The sequence below is a fragment of the Lepisosteus oculatus genome, chromosome 3 (assembly GCF_040954835.1).
Source record: "Lepisosteus oculatus isolate fLepOcu1 chromosome 3, fLepOcu1.hap2, whole genome shotgun sequence".
Lineage (NCBI taxonomy): Eukaryota > Metazoa > Chordata > Actinopteri > Semionotiformes > Lepisosteidae > Lepisosteus > Lepisosteus oculatus.
Genome location: NC_090698.1, coordinates 7,329,097 through 7,340,621, shown reverse-complemented (window position 1 = coordinate 7,340,621; position 11,525 = coordinate 7,329,097). Strand labels below are relative to the sequence as shown.

The 11,525-nt window shown below is 45.9% G+C and overlaps 1 long non-coding RNA gene across 1 annotated transcript; it reads left to right on the top strand.

The window, feature by feature from the left end:
• Window positions 1-106: 106 nt before the first annotated feature.
• LOC138231616 (uncharacterized) lies at window positions 107-8,881 on the top strand. Its single transcript, XR_011186800.1, has 3 exons — window positions 107-237; window positions 7,467-7,504; window positions 8,629-8,881. It is a non-coding gene; the product is annotated as an uncharacterized lncRNA (long non-coding RNA).
• The last annotated feature ends 2,644 nt before the right edge of the window (window positions 8,882-11,525 follow it).

Sequence of the window (11,525 nt, the reverse complement as noted above, 5' to 3'; positions counted from 1 at the left end):
ACAATGAAGCGAAAGCGTCAAATGACGTCAGCCAAAAATAATGACGCGCGTTGTCGTCATGACGATCAGAGTAATAAACGTTAGAAAGACACAAGAACAACATCTAAATAAACTGCCGATGCTCTGAGCTGTGCAGTCATTGTTCTTGCGCACGTCGTGACTCCTAGCCCTTCGCTATGGTGGGGATAGGGGCAGTTGTTGAGGGCGAAGGCAACGAGAATAGACCTTGATGCCGAGGTCAGTGACCCCGCTATCAAGCTCTCATTGAGATGTAAATACACGCATTCTCTCTCTCCCTCTCACACAGGCACATGTCCCTGCCGCACCTTCACACAATAGATACACAGCACACACACAGTGCAACAGCGCATTTCCTCCTGGTCTCCGCCAGACATGGGATCCTTACAATGCAGTGATCTCGGCTGCATATCTACACCTTGTCCACCTGAAGAAGGCTCCACGGCCGAAATGTTGTGTTTTCTTTCTTCCCTTATATTAACATATGCTGCATACGCAAACTGATGCAGTTAGCTACATCTTCAATTCATGCATCTTCATGCAATATGTGCAATATATGAACATCTTCAATATATGCATATATACATATTGTTATGAAGTGAATGTAGAAATAATCGGGACACCTGGCTAGTGTCAACATTTCCAGCTTCAAAGTTTGCGGAGGGAGATCAGAGTGATCATAAAATTGACCTTAGTTTACTTTAGTCAATTAAGTTCTGGGTAAATTATTAAGTGTAAACTAACAGTCCAGGAACAGGGGATAAAACAGGGAGCCAGAGAACGAGAGAGGGAGGAGAGAGGGTAAAGGGAGAGGAAAATGAAGATATCGAAGGCAAGAGCTCTTTATTTAGAGCATTCAGAAACACCAGATTGGAGCGAAGTATTTTAGCCTTATTAAGTGAGCTTGCTATTCTGCTGCTGTTAGAAACTTGGATTACCTGTGTAAAGAACCTCACAGTTAAAACAGCCTCTCCTGGGTGCATTTTTAGAATAGAATAGGCTCTAATTCACTTTGTGGCATCCAGGTTTGCAGAGAGAGAGATTTAACCGCAAGTTGTATTCTGTTTAGTTTAGAAGGTAGCTTATCTCTTCTTTTGGCCTTTGTAGGCGTTATTTTGAGTGAAATTTGTAGCAGTCTGAGGTTTTTCTGGGTGGTTAGGATGTAAGGCCTCTGGGACACCTTATTTAAAAGTTTTTACATAGTGTAACATATTGTATGGTTATGTTGTGTGTAGTTTACTATGTGTAATTTTTTAACCAGTGTGCCTGAATTATTACTCTTTTCACCAAGACTGTGCCTGAGAACAAAGAATTCATGTACATCTATATACATATACTGTATACATTTTTACATAAAGTACATACACATATACATTATAAGTAATAGGTTTATTCCTTGCTGAAAAAAAGAAGAAATGGAATAAACCTATTACTTGTTCCTTTGCAGCCTACGCATGCTGACGCAGCTGCCCACCTGAACTACATATACATTATGCCTATATACATTTATACATACACATATATACGTATGTATACAAAGAGGTTTGTAGTTTGTAGGTTTGTAGAGGTTAGGTAGCTGCGTTAGGGTACACAGACTGCAAAGGAACAGGTGAAAGTGTCACGATCGCAAGCCCTTCCCTGTTTGCCTCATTCCCCGCACCTGTTCCCTGTTCCAGGCCCTTTTCAGTTCCCCCTTAAAAGCCAGACGCTGACGCTAATAAGGGCCCTGCATTGGTTCTGGCATCATGCGAGCCCGGGACCTGGATGCATTATGGTTTTAGTTTCTGTTTCTGTTCCCTTTCCCCCCGCCGGTCCCGACCCGGCTCTGGTTTTTAATCTTCTGTCTTGGATGGATCGCCTGGCCTTGGACTTGTGCCCTGATTTTGGATTTCTCTTTAGACTCGTGCCTGGATTGTTTCCCTCGCTTACACCTCCCCGACAACCAGCACTCCTTGGACACGCCCCCCTGTTTTTATTCCCGTATCCTGCATGCTTTTTTTCCCAGTGTTTCCTCACTCAACCCCGGATCGTATCATCTGCATAGGATCCGGAAAGAACGCTTAGTGACAGAAAGTGTATTCCATGTTGAAAGGAAATGAAAAGAGACACAACATTTTGGGTGTGGACTCTTGTCACCTGCAGAAGAATCCACAGCTGAAACATTGTGTTTCTATTCTTCTTCATTCAGCATGGAATAAACCTTTACCTCTTCCTGTACACATGTACATACAGTATAGAAATATATACATATACGTGTATCCATGAAGGGAATTGTATCCACTGGGCACCCCCAGTTTCTTGAGACTCATGTCACACGAGACCCAGGCTTGGGCCCACTTGGCTCTGAAGGACAGGCTGGATAGGAAGTCTCCTTCCCTGTGTTCTGGCCCACCCTTGGTCTGGGCAAAGCTGTGATGTTGGAAGCTCTCCCTCCCACTGTATTTGCGGTGCAGCAGCACAGCTGGTGTGATGGGAGTGGTGGCACAGGACTCTGTGTTCCCCTCTGTGTGTGTGTCGGGGGTGGGGCGGGGGCTCCAATGGGGTATCCCAGAGTTGTATTCCTTAGCCGTGCTGGAGGCTGGTGGATTCTGATTGATGGGAAGTGGGAGGGGGGTAGGAGATTGGAACACGTCCGTCCCCGCCCCCCCCAGTTGTACCTTAAAAAGCCCAGCAGGCCTTGATGATGGCTGCCAGCATGTGTCTGTCTTTGACTGTCAGCATGTGTATCGGAGATGATGTACTCTAGGCCTTGAGGGGGAGGAGGAGGTGCACACTTGATAGAGTTGTGTGTGAGGTTTGGAAATCCCCCCCAACCCACAAACACAAGCACTGTCTCAGCGTCTCAGCACCCCCTCCCCGTCCCCCCGTCCACCCACCACCTCAGTCGCCTTCCTCTGAAGATCAGAGCCCTTCCAGCGCCCTGCACACTTCTACAGAACCGAGACCAGAGCTGCTGATTACCAGTCTGCTCAGCGACAGTTTCCACTGAAGCCCCACCAGTCACCTCTTCTCTGAAGCTGGTGGATGTGATAGACTGGCTGTATGACTGAAGCAGCCATGTCTCCCTGCAATGCCCAGCTGGCAGCCCACTGAAGCTCAGCGGGTGTGAGCCTGGTCAGTACCTGGAGGGGAGACCTCCTGGGTAAAACTAAGGTTGCTGCTGGAAGAGATGTTAGTGGGGCCAGCAGGGGTTGCTCACCCTTTGGTCCATGTGGGTCCTAATGCCCCTGTATAGTGATGAGGATACTGTACTGTAAAAGGGCACTGTTCTTTGGATGAGATGTAAAACTGAGGTCCTGAAAACATCCCAGGCTGTTTCTTGAAAAGAGTAGGGGTGTAACCCTGGTGTCCTGGCTAAATTTCTCATTGATAATCCTAATAATCCCCATCTATAAATTGGGTTCATCACTCTGTTCTCCTCCCCACTAATAGCTTGGGTGTGGTGAACATCCTATAAAGCACATCTGGAAATGCGTGATATAACTACAAGCAATTGTTGTTATTATTATAAATGTCTGTAGATTTTTGTTTGATGTTAATTGTATTTGTTTTAAATCTTCTATACATCTCAATACATCTTAAAACATTACACATCACATCTATCATGTTACAACATAGCCATGACTTATTACACAAACATAGTTTATAACACCATAATCGACTGATAGTAAGAGAAGAAAGATGGCCTGGTATAATTGTGATATAACTGGTGTATGGTGAGCGTTCTGGTGCACTATGGCTGTCGTCGCATCATCCAGGTGGGGCTACACACTGGTGGTGGTGGAGGGGAGTCCCCATGACCTGTAACACGCTTTGAGTGGAGTGTAAGGAAAAGCGCTATATAAATGTAAGCAATTATAATTATTTGTCAAGTCGGATAATAATAACAACAGCTATAAAAATATTGGGAGTAATATAGGGTTGGCTATTTGATCATAGCTAGTATTTTCAGTGTTAATAGTAATTAAAATGGTAATCATATTCATATGGGGTTTTTCCAGCTAAAGACTGCCATGTGCTTTACATAAAGGAGAGGGCCCCTTCATTCCCCACTGTAGTGCAGCCCCAGTGTGGGCGACACAACAGCCAATTCCCCCAGAGTCCCCACAGCACAGCGGCACAGCTGGAGAAGAGAGAAATTGCTTCACCTCTTGGATTAAGAGAGAAATCAAGGAAGGCCACATCACACAAGCCCGGAGCACAGTGTAACCTGGGCTCCTGTCCTGACTGGTTTGCTATGGAGACTCTTTCATGCTGTCATAGTGCTCTTTTTTGAAAATGAAAATTGAGGGTTCCCTTCTCACAGACAACACTTACGCACAATGTGTGGGGTATCTCTGGGTTTCGGCACAGTTAGAAACAGATGACACTTCTTTTCGGAGCTGTCCTGTTTTGAGTTGGCAACAAACAGGAAGGAGAAATAAGACAGCGCAGCATGCTAATGTAGCTCTGACATAGGGCGCTCGGTCCCAGAATGACTCGCGCAGAGACCGCACACACAACGGCGGAACAGTCATACGAGTACTCTGCCACGGGCGCAGAAGCGTCCCTGCTGATGGTGCGCTTGCATACACCCCACAGAGTTTTAAAACACCATCAAAGCAACTTCCTGTGACATTGCAGCAGCACATAAAACAAACATTTTCCAGCAGGTCATCCTTTGACCTTTAAGAGAGACGGCGACCCGTGCTCAATCAAAGCAGCAGATCTGGAAAGAATCATGACAGCCGTTTCCTTTTCTTTCCCGACCTTTCACCTCTGCAAAACAGCACATTGGCTGTAGCCTAGTGAGTGCCGAAAACCAGCCCCAGCTTCTGGTGCCCACAGAATGTCTGCATTCCCACTCCCACTCACACACCAACTCCCACGCGGGCACATACGGGGTTTCACAATGTCAAACCTGATGCTCATCCAGGCCTGACCGCACAGATGCGATGACAGTAACAGTACCTCACCACACAAAGACGCTCCCCAGACAGTACGCTCCTGACAGCAAGGCCACTGCCTCTCTGCGTGTCTTGGTGTTTTTCTGCTGCAAATCGACGTACGCAGGACATGCAGAGCAAAGGGAGCTGGGCCTCACTGTAAGGTGGGAAACAGACACTTAAATCTGCAAACACAGGACTGCTGCTTTCGATCCGATCCAAACACACACACACGCACCCCCCCTCAAAACACCTTTGTCTTTTGTGTACAGTTCACATCCCGAGAGAACAGTGCAAATAAGAATCCATGAACACTTTGTGGAGTAGATGCAATCCCTCAGTGCATGGGTGAGCCCGTGCAGATTCACTGGAAATATACTTGCACCAAAAAGTATCTCCGGTGTTTGTGCAGACGCCATCTAGTTTTGTTTTTAAGGAATGAAACAAATCATCAGAGGATGTCGGGGGAGTTTGGCTGTGCAAGGCAGCACAGCCAGCTGGCATACTGCAGAGACTGTGTTAGCAAACCACACTCCCAGCCCACGACGGCGTAGGCACCCATATCTGCGCATGGTGACCTTTTTCTTGGAACCCAGAGGCGAGGACATGGGCGCAGCAGGCGGACCGGAGCCGGAGAGGCAGCGCGGGCTGGGAGCTCTGAGCGTCGGGTTTCAGTCCCGAGGGAAGGGGAAGGAAGACTGAGGTGTGAAACGTGACTGTTTCAGTGGAACGGGTTTAGTTTAAACAGTTACTAAATTGTTAATCTCAGTCCGCTGTCAATCTTAATATAGCCAAGAACTGAGCACTGACAGTCTCCCAGGCCTCTGTCAAGCCAGCAGCCATGTTACCCTGCAACGCACAACTGGCAACCTGCTGAAGCTCAACCACATGGGAACCTGGCCAGTACCTGGGTGGGAGACCTCCTGGGAAAGCCAAGGTTGCTGCTGGAAGAGGTGTTAGTGGGACCAGCAGGGGGCGCTCACCCTGCAGTCTTTGTGGGTCCTAATGCTACAGTGTAGTGACGGGGGACACTTTACTGTATAAAAAGCGAAGCCTTCCGGATGAGACGTAAAACCAATGTCCCGACTCTCTGTGGTCATTAAAAATCCCAGGGCGTTTCTCAAAAAGAGCAGTGGTGTAACCCCGGTGTCCTGGCCAAAATTCCCATTGGACTTTACCACTCATGGCCTCCTAATAATCCTAATGATCTCTATCTCTGAACTGGCTTCATCACTCAGTTCTTCTCCCCACTGAGAGCTGGTGTGTGGGGAGTGAATTGGTGCACTATGGTTGCAGTTGCATCATCCAGGTGGGGCTGCACACTGGTGGTGGAGGGAGTCCTCACTGAATGTAAAGCCCTTAGAGTGGAGTGTCCAGAAAAACACTGTATAAGAGTAAATTGTTTCTATTATTATTATTAAGATGGATGATACAGATCTGTCTGTGGATTGAGCAGCGGATTCTTGTGTAGAACCTACTGCTGCATCCCCATCAGCAATGCCATTACTGCTCGGATCCCTGCATGGTTCATGATGATAAAGGTCAAGCAGGAAAGAGAGGCCATGTTGGCTTCTGTGACAGTCCTTCCTGGTAAAGCAATGTATCGGGAAAAACCTGGAGTGGATCACCCAGCTGTGAAGTGAGAGCCCTTTTTCTCCTGGCGACGTGGTGTGACGTTAGTCTTAAAGGACCAGTAGTTATTTGGGTTTTGTTGCCCACGCAGCTGCTCATGACCTTAATTAGTTGACTGCTGGTTGAATGCCAGCCTCTTTCAGCTCTCAATACGCTGTGGTTTTACATAATCTGCAGGTATTGGCATGCTGTTTGTGGCTTACCAGTTAATCATTATGCATTTTATTATTGCCATTTATTTGTTAGTTCTTTATTAGTAGTACCATGAATATTTCTACCAGGGGTTGTACAACTTTATTAGTATTAATCTGCCAAACTAGAATAACAGTAAGAAGGAAACCATTTCATTGGTGGCTAAGTCTGATCCAGTCAAAGTAGAATGTTTGAAACTGAGGTTACTCTACATGCAAATGTATATACACCAGAGACACTGTCTCACAAACATATACACCAGAGACACTGTCACACACACACATATACCAGAGACACTGACACACACACACATATACACCAGAGACACTGACACACACACACACATATACCAGAGACACTGACACACACACACATATACACCAGAGACACTGACACACACATATACACCGGAGACACTGTCACACACACACATATACACCAGATACACTGACTCACACACATATACACCAGAGACACTGTCACACACACACACATACAACAGAGACACTGACACTGGAAAGTTTCACGAACATGGCTGTTTCTCGGTGTTTTCCTGCCCCGTGATGGAAAAACACCAGCGCTATGTGGTTGCTCTCAAAGCAGAAGGCAGAAGCGAAGCCATTTCATATACAGTGTATCTTGTTTAGCTTTTAGTTTTATAAAAGGTAACTAATTTGTTTTTTTCTTCCTATGCAATAGCAGCTGAACCTTACCACTTCACTTATGGATAAAGGAAGGTGTGTGAGTGTTGTCTGTTTTTTTAAAATTTTACAGCAGATTACGCCTCAGCTCAAAACACTACACTCCTGTCACTCCTGTCAGGGGCAAAATTAGTGAGGGCCTTATGTCCCTGACGGACCTAGGGTTTAAATCACTGTCACTGACAAGTCCCGGGACTCTCGATCAACTCAAGGGAACTTGAAATGTTGCAAGCAGCCACTCTTTTTTCTCATGAAAAGTATGCAGAGAATGTTAGATGTTTCAGGCCAACGTGAATTAAAATGAACTGGTTTTACGCTGTCTTGGCACCCTGCTTGTTGAGAAACATTGTGGGAACCTCAGTGACAGGTACATGTTACCACTGAACCTGGGTTTTCAGACACTCCACTGAGTGCCAGAACCACAGAACCCAGGTCAGCACCACACCAGCTGTTGACAGCCCAGAAACGGTTGTTTCAAAGGTTCTTTAAAAATCCCTTGGCGTAATGCTGGTATACAAGATTCATTGTGCAGGATGAAGTCCTGTAACACAAGGAAAGTGGCTCTGGACAGCTAAGGATGGAAACATAAGGAAACATGAGACACAGACAGGGAGAGAAGCTTGGGGTCAGAGCACAGGGTCAGCCATTGTACAGTGCCCCTGGAGCAGTTGGGGTTAAGGGCCTTGCTCATTGGCCCAACAGCATAGGAGTCCTCTGGTGGCCATAGGATTTGAGCAAGCAACTTTTACAGATACAGCCGCAGATCCTTAGCCACAGTGCCACCACTCTGCCGCCGACTAGGACTAGGACTGAGCGATACGTTTGACATAGCTGGTGCTATAGTGTATACAGAACACTGACAGTGTAGAACAGCACAGGATCAAGTGTAGAACAGGCGAGGATCCAAGCCTGTGGCTAGAAGGTTGCCGGTTCATAACCTGCAGCTGGCAGAGGAATCCTGCTCCATTGGGCCCCTGAGCAAGGCCCTGACCCTGCGCTCTATCCTCAAGTTTCTCTCCCTGTCTGCGTGTCTCATGGAGAGCAAGCTGGGGAATGTGAAAAGACAAATTCCTAATGCATGAAATTGTACATGGCCAATAAAGTGAGTTTCATAAAGAGCTGCTTTTTGTTTACAGCGGCAAATGTTTTGACCCTCACAGGGATCCGCGTGCTCCTCACTGAGAGAAGAACAAACATGTGGCATCATTACGACACATACAGGCACTTCAGGAGAGGTAAGGGAAAGAAATACAAGCAAAATAATTGCACAGGACATGGAAAGGAAACCCATATGACCCTGTTATTTCTATCTGTGACTTCCTGTGGTGTCTCTTCTTTTCATGTGATTCTTTTCTGGGGATTTTTCTAGGTTGTTATTTGTAGCTCTTGCTGACTCAGCGTTTATAAATATAGCATTATCAGAATACACTTTCCAATTCATATTGAATTCTGAAAAGGGTTTCTCGTCATTTTCCTGTCTCGGCATACGTCCCAGGAGAAATCGGTAATCACAATTGAAAGCCCCCTGTGATACAAAGGCGGGCAGTTTCAGATCACTCTGATTGGTTCAGAATAACGTGCATCCACAGTTGTAAGTTGCTCTTGAGAGGTTGAATTTGATACAGGTGCTGCATTTGAAAATGACTAATGATGAGTGCAATCGAGGACAACACTAATAAATCTTTTAGGGAAATCTTTTAACCCTTTGCCGTTCTGCAGACTCATCTACTGTGAAGTTTTATTGGTTGCCTTATGCCTAAAACATACTTATCAGTTTTAAAACAGCAGCACCATCCTTTCTGATGAATCACGTTCAGATACCTGCTACGTAGGGACAGCATCAGGGTGATTTTACCATGGCGTTCACATTTATACCATACATGTTTTCCTTTTGACAAGTTCTCATGCTTCTTTTTGAATCTCTATGGATTTCGATGATTTCACTGTGCTTTACTGCACATTACTGTGTGATTGTACCCTGATTTCCACAGAGCTTCAATACACTTTACTGCGATTGTACCATATTTTTCACTGTACTTTACCACACTCTGCTTCCCTTACCAGATTTAGATTCTCTATGTGGGATTACAGTGGTTTGCACTGATGTAAGTAAATAGAACACAGCCACAGTGCATTTTCACTCAAACTGATTTCTGTTAACAAGATCAGTCACCTTTATTGGCAACTTCCAGTCTCTATTACAACAGAGTGTGCAGCAAAATTACAGTATGATAGTAATACAGAAACTACAGTCAAGGCTAATGAGTTTCAAAACATAAATAGCACAAACCCAAACTGCAGAGTGTGATGACTCAGAGCTTCTCTACAAGTTTCAGGACTTTGCACAGAGGCTTCAGGTCTGCAAGGCCATTGAGGTCACTACAGCTGCAAGGGTCAGTTCTTTGGGCAGCAGTGCCAGCGCAGGCAACAGGGTGCAGATGTGTGTCTTAACTGGATTATCTAGATGTGGGCAGGGATTGCAGCTCTGGTAATAATATAAAGATCACATTGCTTTGGGGTCATTGATAAGTTTACTAAAGCCTGTTCTTTGTGTTATGTCCAGCATGTATAGTTGGCATTTTTCCTTCCAGAGTCCTGCATAACATTCAAAATAACACGCTATGTCACGCTAGACAAACAGTACTTCATAAACATAGAGACACAGCTGTCTCCTTCCATTTCCTGCTTACACATGTGCTCCAACTCCAACTTGGGGTGCTGTCCTTATAATTTAAAAAATAACAACCTCGATCGGACCATTTACATTTTTCACACATTTTGTGCTGAGTGCTGAAATTAACTTCTCATGTGCAATTAAGCAATTGACAAACAGCACAGGTAACAGCATCGGCACAGTCCAGGGCAGGGCATTTTACAGGCTGGAAAATCTTGCAACAGTAATCTCTCTATTGCCTGTGTCATAAGAGAAGATCTGCAGACTCTTTGTGTTGTATTTATTCAGTGTTCTGTATGTAGTAGAAGGGCCCCAGTTTCCTGTGGTTTCACATGCTGAAATGTGGCAAGGCAGACAGGATGCTCAAGGCACTCTTGGGTCCTCTTCCTGTTCTCGGACATCTTGGACAAAAAAAACCCAACACAATGCCTACTAATGCCACTGCCACACTAACACAAATCAAGAGCAGGAAGAAGAAACAGCCGTGGACGAGGGGAGCTGCAGAACGAGATCTGAAAAAGTCCCCTCGCTTCTCAATTTGTCAGCTGCAGCTGTTACACTTGTGTTAGTGGTCAGGAACTCCCCTGCTCTTCTAAGCTTAGGTGTGGTAAGCTGTGGTGTTACCAGAAAAAGACGTGCTTCTTTAATTGAGTTTGTCAGGGTGGGAAGTAAGCAGGTGCCAGGAAAGCTCGGTGCAGCTTGTTGGAGGTTGTAAATTGGGCTGGTGTATAAAAATAATTTGGAAAGTGACAAACGTCCAGTTCATTTTCTTTCAGCTCTTTTGTGCAGGGCACTCCATGTGCTTCACTTGACTGTAGTCTGGGCTGAGGGTTTCTGGGGCATTGAGGGTTGTGGGCAATGGCTTTCTGCTGGGATTGATATCCTGCATGGGCTGGACTGTGCAGCTACTCAGAAGCAGGGAAGGTGGATGGCCAGCTGCCAGCTTAGCACTGCAGTTAACGAGATATCAGTGTTAGCAGGTCCTGATCTGTGTTGTTTATCATATTATGCAAATATAAAAAGATAACATAAAATCACAATGTATTAGGAATTTGTCTTTTCGCATGCCCCAACTTGCTCTCCATGAGACACACAGACAGGGAGAGAAACTTGAGGATAGAGCGCAGGGTCAGGGCCTTGCTCAGGGGCCCAATGGAGCAGGATTCCTCTGCCAGCTGCAGGTTATGAACCGGCAACCTTCTAGCCACAGCCTTGGATCCTCGCCACAGAGCCACTGCACCACCCAGGTGTAATAAGGTGTCCCACACACATCTTTCTGGAATGGGAATTTCCTTTTGTTTCATGCCATTTTGAAATCAGCAGTTATTAATCCACTCAAAAACGTCTGTGACCACCATGGGGTCCGGGGCCGAGGAAGAGGGC